Below are 13545 nucleotides of genomic sequence, written 5' to 3' on the forward strand. Positions count from 1 at the left end.
AAAATATTTTGAAACAAAGATCCTTTAATCCCACTATGAACTTTAGACCTTAGACTATCAACTAATTCTACTTCATTAGTCAAAGGCATAGAAAAGTAAGTATTCTTTGATTTAAAATCAACATTGACTTTTTCCTTTTCCTTCGCAGCTTGTTTCACAACAACTGGTGCCTTTAGCAGAGCTTTCCATTGTTTAACAAAAATATTCAACTCTTGTGAAGATGAACTTGCTTTCGATGAGTCATTCAAATACTTCTCATACTCCTCCTTAATCACTTCTTGTGAGAATTTCGAAGACTGATATTTCTTCTATTTTCCTTCCAACAAGTGATTGATGTTCTTCACATTTGTTGTTCCTTTAACAAATGAAGATTTGACAGGTTGTTTTGAGGGTGGATTTGGAAACGAAGTTGGAGTAGGCTTAAAAGATTCGAACTTCCGTCCTTGTACTTGTAACTTCTCAAAGTGTCTTGTTGGTTTTCGTGTTGAGACATGTGGAGTATAACGATTTTGAAAACGATTTTGATAACCAACATTATTTCTATGTAAAACAGATTGTGGTTTCATGGATTGTTTTGGATGAGAAACTTGATGAAAATTTATTTGGTCATTCGAAGGAAAAACATTTTGTTAAAAATTATTTGAAGAAAACCTTTGATTTGATTGATTTTTATGAATTACCTTGGTTTTCATATAATTCTCATGAAAAGATGTTTGAGCTTTAGAATTTGAGGTGGATTTTTGAGGAAACAAATTCTTTGGTGTTGAAACATGCTCCTTGTTAACAAAAGACGCTTTTCGTGATTTTTGATTAAATGAATGCTTTGATGTGGATTTTTGATTTGGCTTATTTACTTGTTTCATTTCAAAAGATTTCCGAACAGATTTAGACTTTTGTTGTTCAGAAGATTTGTTATGTAAAACAGTTATTCCAAAACACTTTCGTTCAAGCTTGTCGTTTTGAAATTTTGTTATCTTTCGAAACTTTGTCAACTTGATCTTTAAAATCTTGTGAATTGATTTTGAAATTTTGAGAAACAACTTCATCTTTCTTAGAAACATCTTTTTCTTTTTGAGATTTTTCAACCCAAACTTGTTTTGATTTGTCATGCTTTTTAGTCACGAGTGTTCAGACCAGTTTCGACTTGGTTTTTGTTGTTGAAAGGTGTAAGAATTTTTGGTAAGATTATTTTCAACCGTACTTTGATTCGAAAAGAACCCTTCATTTGACATGTGCCTGTTATCTTCTTCAACTAACTTGTTAAATTCGGGTTTGATTTATCAACATTCCCAGATGTAACAAACACCTGATTTGGAAAGATGACATCATTTGTGCATTTAAAATTTGGATACACAACCGTATTTGTTTCGAGATAATGAGCACCTTTTTCTTTCATCACTTTGTCGAATTTGTCTGTTTCACCATATACTTGATCTTCAACTATTCGAGGTGTCACTTTTTCTTTCGAAACATTAGGAACTTTTGTTTCTGTTGAAACTTCATCATCATCATCACTGTTTGACTATCTTCGACAGTCACATGGTTATGATCACAAGTTTTCGAAGTTGAAGGTTGATCAATGTCAATTTTAACCTCAAAATCTTTACATTTTTCTTTACCTTTAACCTTTGAAGTGACAGTAATGACAGACAACTGAGAACAATCAATTTCTTCCTCTTCCTCAATTTCACTGGTTTCGCTAATAGTATCAGATTTATCTTCGAGATCAGCAAAATTTGATTGAGAGTCAGATTTCGAATTCTCAGTTCTTTTCAAAATCTTAATTTGTTCATTTTTGGTCAAAGTTTCATTCACAATATTGACTAACTCATTTACATCTAAATGTTCATCTATTTTCACAACTCCATAAGCAAACCTAATATCAGGAACTCTATCAAATTCAGCTATAGTCTTTTCACAATCATAGGATATGTTATCAATCTTTTCTCTTTCAAAAAATAAAAAAGGAAACAACTTCCTATGTTGTTCTTTGCTTATATCAGAAGAGTGATGCAAAGCAGTCAATTTAGCATATAGTCTTTTTGCCGAATTACAATATAAGTTCCTTTGAGCTAATAACATCTTAACATCACTATTTAAAGTGTCCCTATCACACATCAAATTGGTTATTTGCATTTCTAGATAATCTACTTTTATTTTCTTCGAATCCAACTGCTTATGAATCTCTAGCAATTGAGTATTAGATTTCTTAGCCTCATTGCTAGCAGAAATAACCAAATTATCAAAATAAGCAACAGTATCATCAAAAGCAGTTAGTTCAGAAACATAAGCACTCAAAGGAATATTGAAAGATTGAAGAATAGAACGTACCTTCGTGGTCATAGGTGATTTGTCTTCACTCTTGGTCATGAAACAACAACCAGTCACCTCTTCTTCATCATCTTCCTCGAACTTTGCATACATTGCCCCATGCGTAGGATTACGCATTTCCTCGTCATCGGAGCTGGAAGACCAAATTTGATACGTTCCTTCATCCTCACCTTCTCCTTTCGCCACCAGAGACATACCCTTCGCTTTTGCTCTTACTTCCTCCAGACGTTCGAGTAATATGCTTCATCTTTAACCTTGTTTTTCTTTTCCTCTTTCTTCCTAAGCATACAGTCACTTGCCATGTGATTAGCACCATGACAGTAGTGACAATCGATTCTAGAGTCTCCTTTGAGTTTCTTTTCGACTTTCATCTCTTCAACTTTCACATCAATCTTCTCACTCTTCTTCTTTTCCTCTCCTCCAGCTTTTGTCACGAAGTTTCCTTTTCCATCACTTAATTTAGACTTTGGATGAAAAGGTTTCTTAAAAAACTTCTTTACTCTATTGTTAGACTAAAATGCAAAAGCTTCATCATCAGAGTTTCCCAAAAACCCTTCGTCATCAGAATCTTCCTTCTCAGTAACTTTCGAGACGAAAGCAAGTGGTCCTCCAAGATTCATTTTCGATTCCTCAGCAATTTCATTTATTTCTCCTTCATGAGTTTTCAGTAAATTGTACAAGTCATTTAGAGTTGAAGTGTCGAAACTTTGTTGAGTTTTCACCATCAGGCTAACATTCCTCCATTCCTTTCGTAATGGTAAGACACCCAATTCCCTTTTAATATGATATTAGAAGTTGAATTCAACATGGGAAGCTCACACTTATAGATTGAACACATAAAGCATTCATCACATGTATGTGTTCGGTTCTACAGTTGACCACGTAGAAGTTTAACTTCTTAATAATTTATTTGATAAATGTATATGTAGATACATGAAGTAAAGGAACTACCTACGTAATTATGAATTGTAGCCGCATTTCAAGAGGTTGGAGATTTGGCCTTGATACATTCATGATAGGATTAGAATACACGACTTTATAATAGTGTCAAGTTGTATTTTGCTAGAAAGTTCAATAAAGTAGTATGTATTTTATCTTCAGGTATTTAGTTGGGTTGAAGGGTTCAATTCTTAGAACACCCTGATTCTCGAGTATTTGAAATGTGTAAGATACTAAGATGAGAACTCAATCATTTCTAGATTTTCCTTTATGTACTGCTTTGATTTGTTTAGGTTAATGTTATGTTACTTTGTGGGTTAAACTAAAATGAAGGATGATTGTAGGTGATTTTAGTGTAACCATGCATTTTGTGTAGTTGGAACTAACATGTGAGCTAAAAAGTTTATAATTTTTACTCTATATTATATGTTTGGAGAGTGTGGAGTGCATACATGTATAAGATTGTATTATAAGTTAGTACGACAAAATGGTAGGGGTCAAGGGGTTCGTAGCAGGTCCAAGGGTCAGAGCCTCTGTCTTCGGAAATTTGAATTAGTATCATAGTGGAATATCCGAATTATAGTGGGTAATTATGGTAAAATTGACAAATCTCGTCAGTTTTGAAAACCATTGATTATGTCATTAATTTTGGGATTTACTTAACTAATTTAGAAGACAGAAACCCTAATTGTCATGTATAAATACGACTCTTCTCTTTGAGCCGGACATACCCTTTTCTCATCTCTTCTTCTTCTCTAACGAACTCACAAATCTTCTAGCAATTTGGCTTACATTGCCAAGATTCGTAAGTATCCTTTAGGATTATCCTAGACTTCATTTTTTGTAACCCGAGCATAGGATAGAAATATCACTTCAGAAAGCGAACCTACGCTATGCATTGGGAATCCGGTTCTCCACTATAAACCCTAGCATATTTCAGTTTTAACATGCTTTTCTTTTATATCCATATCATTAAATATAGTGTACGTACCAATCAAAGTCCAAAAAAATAGGCATCTTTGGTTGGAAACCTTCGGACACAAATCTCAATTTATCTGAAATACAATACTTACAAGTGAGTTATTAAAACATTAGCCTATTCCATGTGTCATATGTGTGGACAATGTAGAAATAGATTGTGTAGAGTATCTTCTTTGTTACGTGTAGAGTCCCTTGTTTGTTGCACAAACACACAGAAACATATGTTATGTAGCAATAGATGGCTTGTAAGCAGAACCAACATTGCAATTTTGCATAAACTCTCAAAATTACTAGTCTTTTTATACAATCATCCATATATCAAAACAAACACCTATAAATACATACAAAAGCAAGTTTGAGTATATTGTATTTGACATTAACCTTAAGGAGTACCTATTTGTGAAAGGGAGCAGCAAGCTTGCTTACTAATTTATGAAAGAAGTAATAACATTTGAACATACAATCTTCAACCCAGTCCAACCACCTTCTACGCCAGTGAGGATTGATGTAAAGAAGTGCAACAAATCCAAATAATACCACAATACATGTGGAACTAGAACTTCCATAGAAAGATGTCATGTTGATATCATACCATTTCTCATCGCCTTCTTCAGCTGATGGATGGGTCACCTGTGAATTTGTCGTGCATTTCTTCTCTAGTGGCGGTCCACAAAGAAGTGGATTCCCTTCATAGCTTGCCTCTGTGAATGTACCAAATTGTGATTTCATTTCTGGGAGTCTGCCTGATAGATTGTTGTGAGAAACATTGAAAATAGACAGAGAAGTCAGCTTAATGAGTTCTGATGGAACTTTTCCAGTCAAACCATTTGAAGAAAGGTCCAAGCTCTCTATATTTGCAAGATTTGAAAAGTTCACTGGAATGGGTCCAATCAGCTGATTGTGAGACAGGTTCAAAGCACGAATCTGTGTTAACAACCCCAATTCTTCTGGAATTTCACCTGTAAGTTTGTTACATGATAGATCCAATCCCGACATGATATCAAGAATGTCACCTTTGTAGGGGAGAGAGAGGCTTTTTGTTGTAAACCGAACTTCGTCTTGTGTTTCAAACATCCAATTGAGCCTTTGGGGATAAAACATCTTATTTAGAAGACTCCCGTGAGTATAAAATGACATAATACTGTAAGTCATAAGGCTTTTTTCTATGAAAGCGAGGTGGACAGGACCAGTAATATTTTGTAGGCAGCTAGGTATTGAACCAGAGAGCGAGTTATAAGATACATCTATCAAGCTTGCATTACTTAATTTGCACAACTGCTTTGGAATCGCACCACTAAAGTTATTTTTTCTCAGAAGAAGAATCCTTAATTTGGATAGTTCTCCAAGAAATTCGGGAATCATGCCTGACAAGTTATTGTTGCCTATGTCCAAAGTCAAAACATTAGTCAAATTGCGGAAGGCATTAGGCACCGATCCTGTGAATCTATTAGAACCCAAATGAAGATGCTCCATATATTGCAAATCTAAGCAAGATGGGATGGGCCCAGAGAAAGAATTTTGTGAGATATCCAGAAACGAGAATTGAGCTGTTCCACATGGAAAGCCGCCTTCTAAACTATTATTTCTTGCCAGGAGTTCGGACCTGACATCAACTCCTCTCATGTTGCTAATCCAAGCAGGGATCATGCCAGTAAAAAAGTTATTGCTGATATCCAGAACACTCAGACCTTCATAAATTTCCGTGCTCTTAGTTCCAATTTCCCCAGTGAAATTATTGCTATCTAAGTGAATTCTACGGAAGTTACCCAAGCGTAAGTTTCCTGATAGTACCTGACCATGCAATTTGTTCCTTGATAATTTTAATATACTTATCTGAGAGTGGTTTGTAAGAAATTCCTTTGGCACTTCTCCTGATAACTCATTGTCAGATAAATCCAGTATCAATAATTCACTCAAATTACATATTGAAGACGGGATAACACCACTTAAGGCATTCCTAGACAAATTTAAAACAGATATGTAAGGAAGGAACTTTTGCATTTCTTCCGGAATAGTACCATTCATGTGATTTTCAGAGATATCCAAACCGTTCATATTAGAATTCGTAAGTAATGGCATAAGAATAATACCACCAAAGGAGTTGTTCTTTAGATTAAGAATTTGTAGATTCACATTATTATCAATCAACCAATTTGGAAACTCTCCCTCCAAGGAATTGTGAGATATGTCTACCAATATTAACTCTTGTTGGTGAAGTAGAAACCTAGGAACAACTTGTCCTTTACGCCTGTTCACATTGCAATTGGATAGCACTAGAATTTTCAACTGGAACATTGGAATCCAACCAATAGGCTCTTCTGTTTCCACCTCAAATTTGTCGTTGTCGCTGCTAAATACAACTACCTCAAGCTTTGTATGATTGTAGAACGAGCTGAACGAGAATGAACCTTCAAATTTGTTATGACTAAAATCAACGTACTCAAGAGACGTGAGATTAGCAATGAGTGATGGCAGAAGTTTGCCTGTGAATTGATTTGAAGAAATATCCAACAACTTAAGAGATGATAGACTATTGAAACATTGAGGCAAACTTCCATCGAGCATGTTGTCACTAAGATCCAACTCACGGAGGTTCTTCAATTCACAGAAGCCTGCCAAAAGGGAAAAAATGTGGTTCAAGTTGTCACTTACATTGTTAGAAAGATTAACTATGCAGGAAAGGTAATGTTGACCATTCCATTGAAACAGTGCATTTATACTTTTATTTTAAACAATCCAAACACTTACCATCTGGTAATGAGCCGTTGAGCTGATTGTTAGCGAATGAGACAACTCTTAGGGAAGATAATGCCTGTATTGCTGATGGGATGATCCCAACAAAATTGTTCTCCCTCAAATCTAAAACCTCCAGATTGTGCAAAGATGTGAAAGCTAGATGAAAGCAAGAGAAGGTTACATATCTAGGTTACTAAACAAAATACCTGAAAAGAATTTGTTACAAATCATGTATCATTGACTGTTGAAGCTAGATAAGCTGTTGGGGCCACCTGCCCATGTGTTTAATCGTTCATCATTCTGACGAGTTTAATAAGTACTTGACCAATTTTCTTAAAGAAATTATAATGTTGAAAATTAAGGAATGATAAAAGAAAAGGCACAACCTTCCATTGGTAGTGTTCCACGGAAACCATTAGTTTTCAGGAACAGGACTTCCAAAGTAGGCAACTTATCGAATTCTGAATTAGCTGGATAAGAAAATGTGTCAAACAATTAGATAAAGTGATTTGAGAACAAATTGAAATTAAAAAGTACCAACTAATGAAGATGAAAAAAACAATTATTTTAAGATAAACATGCCTTGGAAGGGAAAGGAACTTCCCCATGGGAAAGAAACTGAAAGATCAAGGATCTTCAAGGATGGGAGGGAACTTAGGCAGGATATGATGCTCTTGTTGAAATTGTTAGAGGGAAGAACTATACTCTCCAGCCTTTTCAATCTTGATAATTGCTTACAAGCTGTAAAAAAGGGGGAATTCGATCTTAGAGAAACCATGGTCTTATATAATTAAAGTTTGTAGTTGCCAAAGAATTTTAGCGTTGATCAACTTTCAAGAACTTTATCTTTTGATCTATTCAAAAGCTATCATGGCTAGGAGAAGCTAATTCTTCGTTTACCTTCGATATTTGGTATTCCTTTCAACCCAGTAAAACTCAAATCCAACTTCTCGAGGTTAGTCAGATGAGCTAATTCTGTCATATTGAAAGAAAAACATATATCATGTATTATGAAGACTATTTTTGGATATCCACTTTGATCGAAGCTAGTTTCATGCAATTTTCCATTAGCCTCTTTTCATAATCATCAGTAGGTAGCCCGTAGCCTTGTTTAGAGTGCAAAGATATTTTAAGATTTCACATTACAATGAGGTGCAAATAAGATTAAGTCTATTATGTTCATTTTGCGAGGAACAAACTTATTTTAAGTAATCGGTTGTGAAAGCATGCATACCTTGAGCTGGAAATGATCGAGATAGTGCGATACCATGAAGATCTAGGGTTTTAAGTGATGGAATGAAACGTAAAGATTTAATAAGGCTGTCATTGAAGTTATTGCCCCCAAGGTTCAAAATCTCCAACTTATTCAATATTGAAACCTTCTCAGAACCTGCAATAATGATTCAATGATTCCATATTACATTGAGGTGTAGTTTGGTCGAAATTTTTTTATTTAAATACATATCTATATCCATTCAATATTGTCAATAAACATAATTCATAAAGAATTCTTGGAAGTTGGCTTGTTAGTTGACTAATTCTACCATGGAGATGGAATACTCAACTTCACAAAAAATAATTATATAGCATACCAATTGATATTGATCGTATATATGGTATTTTGGTAGTACTATCTTTATCCTAAAAATAAGTCTTCATTGCAATTTTCTTTGTCCCAAGAAAAGGATAATATTTTCAACTCCTGTATTCATTACCTTGTATTTGGAATGTACCACTAAAGTGGCAGCCAGTTACATCCAACATCTCCAAGTTTTCTAAAGCTGCAAATTCTGCAATATTAGTAAAAAAGGGTGCAAACATCTTCAGAACTTTGTATCACATATGATAAGTAAAATGAGCGAATGGTAACACTATAAAACTTTCCATTAGTAGGGAAGTATCCCTCCAAGTCGGTTGTGCTAAGATCCAAAATTCTGAGGGAAGTGAGTGCACCCACTGAAGAAAGGATGCCATTGTCAATATCAAAATTCCTGCTGAGGTCTATTATCTCTAGCTTTTTCAAACTTTTCAACTTTCCAAGTTCTGCAATAGAGAAAAGTTTAATTTACCACTATCATATTCTTTCGATATTTATAAGGTAAATTTTGAGCATGTTTACAAAAGTAATTACGAACCACTCAGTAAGTATAAGCATCTTTGGGTTCAAAAACTAATCGGATAATGGTGTGTTCATAAATTGAGCTGATTTACTTGGAATTGGTCAACTGTTGAATATTAATTTCAAAATTATACTTAAAGATTAAAACATACAGTGGTACCTGTTTTCATGATCGCACCATCAAGATAATTATTTGACAAATTGAGACTTGTTAGCTCTTCAAAATAAAGAAAGAGGGAAACATTCAATGGCCAATATCCCCTGAACCCATAGCTTACATGTTGGTTTGATATTTCATTCACGTTACACAAAGAAAGCTCTGTGACATGGCCTGTGGTTGTGTTGCACTTGACCCTCTCCCAATCACAACACTCGCTGCCATTGCCATAATCAATCCATGTGGGGAGAAGATGTTCTGGATTTGAATCATATGAGTTAATAAAAGAGGATTTGATGTCCAGCAAGGCCTTTCTCTCCTCTTCTATGCAACCTCCTTGTGTAGGTCGGAATATTAAAATAGCAATCATCATCATTAACAACCACCAATTACTCGAAGCCCAACGTTCAATTTTAGTAGCTACAGTGCTCATACTCAAATTCATGGCTTTCTGAAGGTGTAAATAATGCTTAATTTCTGCTCTTTAATGATAATCAGCATTTTATCTTTGATAATATTTTAATTTAATTTGACTTTTTTGCCAATTAGCAATTTACTAATTAACAGTGACAAGTGACAACTTTGTTTTTTTTTTTTATCGACAAATATCCTTTATTGTGTCACTTTTTTGGCATTTACATATTTGGTAACAAATAGAAAAAAACAAAAAGCTATATATTAAATCAAACATTTCTTACTTTCAAGACAAATGGAGCTATTATATGTTATATACTTTGTCTTGTTTCAGGAAAAGATGCCTTGTGAAGAAACTTTATTCAATGGTGTTAAAATTTTGTATTTATAGATATCTGCAAACATTTGTAATCTTTTTTGGACTCATTTAGATGTAGAGGTCTATTATAGCTTGCTGACTTGTTCTCCTTTGCTAGTTTCTTGTTGGTATTCGATAAAAGTCTCTTTTGTTCGGGTATTTAATTGAAAACCCATCATGATGGTTAGCATTAATTGTGAATTACATCACTAGTACGTACAAAAGATATTTAATAATGCGATGAGTATTTTTTTTTGTGCGGTGGTAACACAAAATCGCATTATAAAAAAGTCAAAAAGTAATTTTTGCATTAATAAATCTGAAACCGCACCATTTGAAACATTTATTGATGCGGTTTTCATGTATCCGCATTAAATACGTATTTATTGCTGCGATTGCTTCAAAATCGCATCATTAAATGTTCGATTTCCCTCCTAACATTTCATTCCCGGGTGGATGTTTCCCTTCAATTTTTTTTTCATTCTCCCGCGCTCTTTCCTTCTAATATTTAGTTCTCTCATCTCTCACCAAAGGGCAGACGACGAAGACAAACTTGCTTCAACCGGTGACTTCCTCCCCCTACTCCGGTAAAAAACTGAAAACCCTTCCCTTTTTAATATTTAGTTTTCTCATCTCCCACCCAAAGGTGTTTGATTTTTTGTGTCTTCACTGATTTTTCTTTGGTTCATCGTATACACCCCTCGAAAAACCTTTCCCCTGTTCGTTTTCTTCTCTTGCAGACATATTACGCCGACGATCTCATCGATTTCTACTCACAAGTGCAGCAAGTCAGCCTCCACTCTGGCACAGAAACCCCTTCGAACGGCGTAATTTCATCCGGTCTAAACCTTCCGTTGTTAACTGTTTCAACAATGGTGAGTAATAAAAAACCTCTTTCTGTCTTTTAATTATCTGTGTGTAGTATTTCTTGGTAAAGATGATTTTGTGCTTATAGCTACCAAGATCAGTGGAACCAAGTTATGATTTAGCTTTGAGCTTGCCATTATGCTAATGCGGATATGTTTTGATAGATTGTTTTGGTTGATGGTCATCAAGTTTTCTAGGGTGATAGGGTTTATCCATTGCACTCTACATGTTTGTTTAAATGCTTAAGTCATCTCTGAACAACAACAAGCAGTTAGCCTTTGTTAGCTTTGGCTTTCTACATCTCCTAATGCCTTTTTTTCACTAAAACAACTCCCCTTTTTCATCTAAAGACCAGCTTCTACTTTGTGATTATTTATTGTAATTAGTTTGACAGTAAAGATTATTAAAGGGTAGAGAAAAACTACCCATAAACTCTTCTTATCTTATCACTTCCCTAAACAGTGAGAATTCTTTAACACTCAATAGCATCAAAAAAAGGATTATTACAACTTCAAGATTCTAACATTGTTACTAACCAGATCATTATTTATCAAGGGTGCCACAAGATGATGTGTCAACATGTGTCAAATGCTTTGTTATAAAATGGCTCACAGGTTAGTAGTTATATCTTTATGTTAATCTTTTTGACATCATTAAATCTATTTAATATCAAAATTCTCATCTTTGTATAATCAGAGGCTCAATTAAACACCATAAATGTAGAAAAGTCAAAAGATATGGAGACTGTGAAGAAAAGTCAAAAGAGATGGAGAAGAGATAGAGGCTTTGAAAATCTAGTAATTGGTTCTTTTTTAGGATTTATGTTAGGTCTTATTTGTTTCTCATTTATATAATTGAAATCTAGTTTGCAGTTTCTAGCAAAGTGAGGGTTTTGGAAATCTAGCAAATGCTTTTTTTTATTTTTATTATGATTGAATGATATGATTCATTTTATGATTTAATGATGTTATATAGTTGTTAAATCCAATTGAAATATATAAACATCAATTAATTCGGTGAATTTCACAAATGATTTAATGGTGTTGTGTAATTAATATACCCATTTTGTAAATGTTGCAGTAGTTAATGAATTTTTTTGGTGCGGTTCCTTTGGATTTATTAGTGCGGTTCTAGCATTTAATGTTTTTTTATGGAAAAATGTTTGTTTTTTGGAGCGGTTTTAACATTTTTTAGGGCGGTTTTTTAACCGCATCATTAAATAGGGTATTTTTTAGTGCTATATTTTTTGATGCGGTTCAATAACCGCATCATTTAACCATTTTAACCGCATTAAAAAAAGATTTCTGTACTAGTGCATATTGATGTTTGCATTTTTATTTTTTATTGTTTTATCATGCATTTTTACTCTTCATTTATTTTTCCGGCTATTCTCATGGCTTTTATCACTTAACCACTAGCTTATACCACTTTACAACAATTATCCAATATTAACCAGCTAAATTGAACTATATGTATATGTGCTCTGATGTGTACATTCCTACAAACTGTGTACGGTTTTGAGGACAAGAGCCAAAAACAAAAGACTCATGGACAAGGGCGGTCCTACAATGGGGGCAGCTGCCCCCACAACAAAAAAAATAATTAAAAAATAGTTTTTTTTTCAAAAAATATTATATTTTAACCATTCAAAATTATATATTTTAACTCTTCAAAAAAATTTGCCCTCATAAAAAGTTTTAAATTTTTTTTTTGCCCCCTTTCGGAAAATTTTTGGGTCCGCCCTGCTCATGGAACAACCATTGACCCAAAAAGTCATTAACTGCTAATAATAAATGGGAAATGATAACAATCTCGTGAATTATGTATATCTAAATATTTAATATGATTATATAAATTGTGTCACAAGACAATTAGGCTTTTACGAAGAAATCATGATTTTAGAAAGACAAATATTCGATTAAGTTTTAATAAATAAATCGATTGAGACTTCCGCAATTCACTGGTAATCCGCAAATTGGATTCAGAAAGTTCTTGATTTGATGTTGAATCGTTGCTCCTGGTGCTAGGGTTCTCACCAAAGGTGAAGGTTTATTGGTCTACAATCTACGATGGTGTTTTTTTACTGGAAAAAAGCTCTTCTTGAACTCTTTTGCCGGCGAGCGGAAAGATATTTGAGGAAAATATTGTTTGTTTTTTTTAGAAGACTAAAGACAGAAAAACGTCTTTTTGACCTTTTTGGAAGACATTTTCTAAGTTCTAACCCTAATGTAATATTCTTTTTCCACCATAATCATTGTCATCGCTATCGTTGCGACCATTACTGTTGTCGCACCGACACCACCACCTCTACCAGCACCACCATCTTTTACTATCATCTAGGAACCAATATGATTAATGGGTGTATGTACATCTAGTTTGTTTGCTTAGTATCATTTACGATCAATGTGGTTTAGTAATATTTATGTAGCTGCAGATTTTAAAAAACAAACAGTCTTTTTTTTTACGAATACCAAAAACATGTAAAAAAAACTTTTGGTCCACATCTTATTTTGCGGACATGGAAAATGACTGAATACATTTTACCTCCTCAAAAACAAATACCACCCAACTCTCTTAACCATTTTTATTGAACTTGTATAACATATTTGTAAATTTGGAATAGATGACGAATTGACGACAACT

The 13545-nt window shown here is 34.0% G+C and overlaps 1 pseudogene across 1 annotated transcript; it reads right to left on the minus strand.

Annotated features, from left to right (window-relative positions):
• Positions 1-4641: 4641 nt before the first annotated feature.
• On the minus strand, positions 4642-9708 carry LOC145114354 (cuscuta receptor 1-like; annotated as a pseudogene). The gene is made up of 9 exons (XR_013710972.1): positions 9267-9708; positions 8941-9030; positions 8703-8777; positions 8222-8377; positions 7888-7962; positions 7525-7728; positions 7374-7448; positions 7000-7143; positions 4642-6863 (listed from the first exon to the last, which is right to left on the minus strand). The product of XR_013710972.1 is annotated as a cuscuta receptor 1-like (transcript).
• Positions 9709-13545: the final 3837 nt, after the last annotated feature.

The sequence above is a fragment of the Lactuca virosa genome, chromosome 1, assembly GCF_052849685.1.
Source record: "Lactuca virosa cultivar CGN04683 chromosome 1, Lactuca_virosa_CGN04683_v6, whole genome shotgun sequence".
In the NCBI taxonomy this organism is placed as follows: Eukaryota; Viridiplantae; Streptophyta; class Magnoliopsida; order Asterales; family Asteraceae; genus Lactuca; species Lactuca virosa.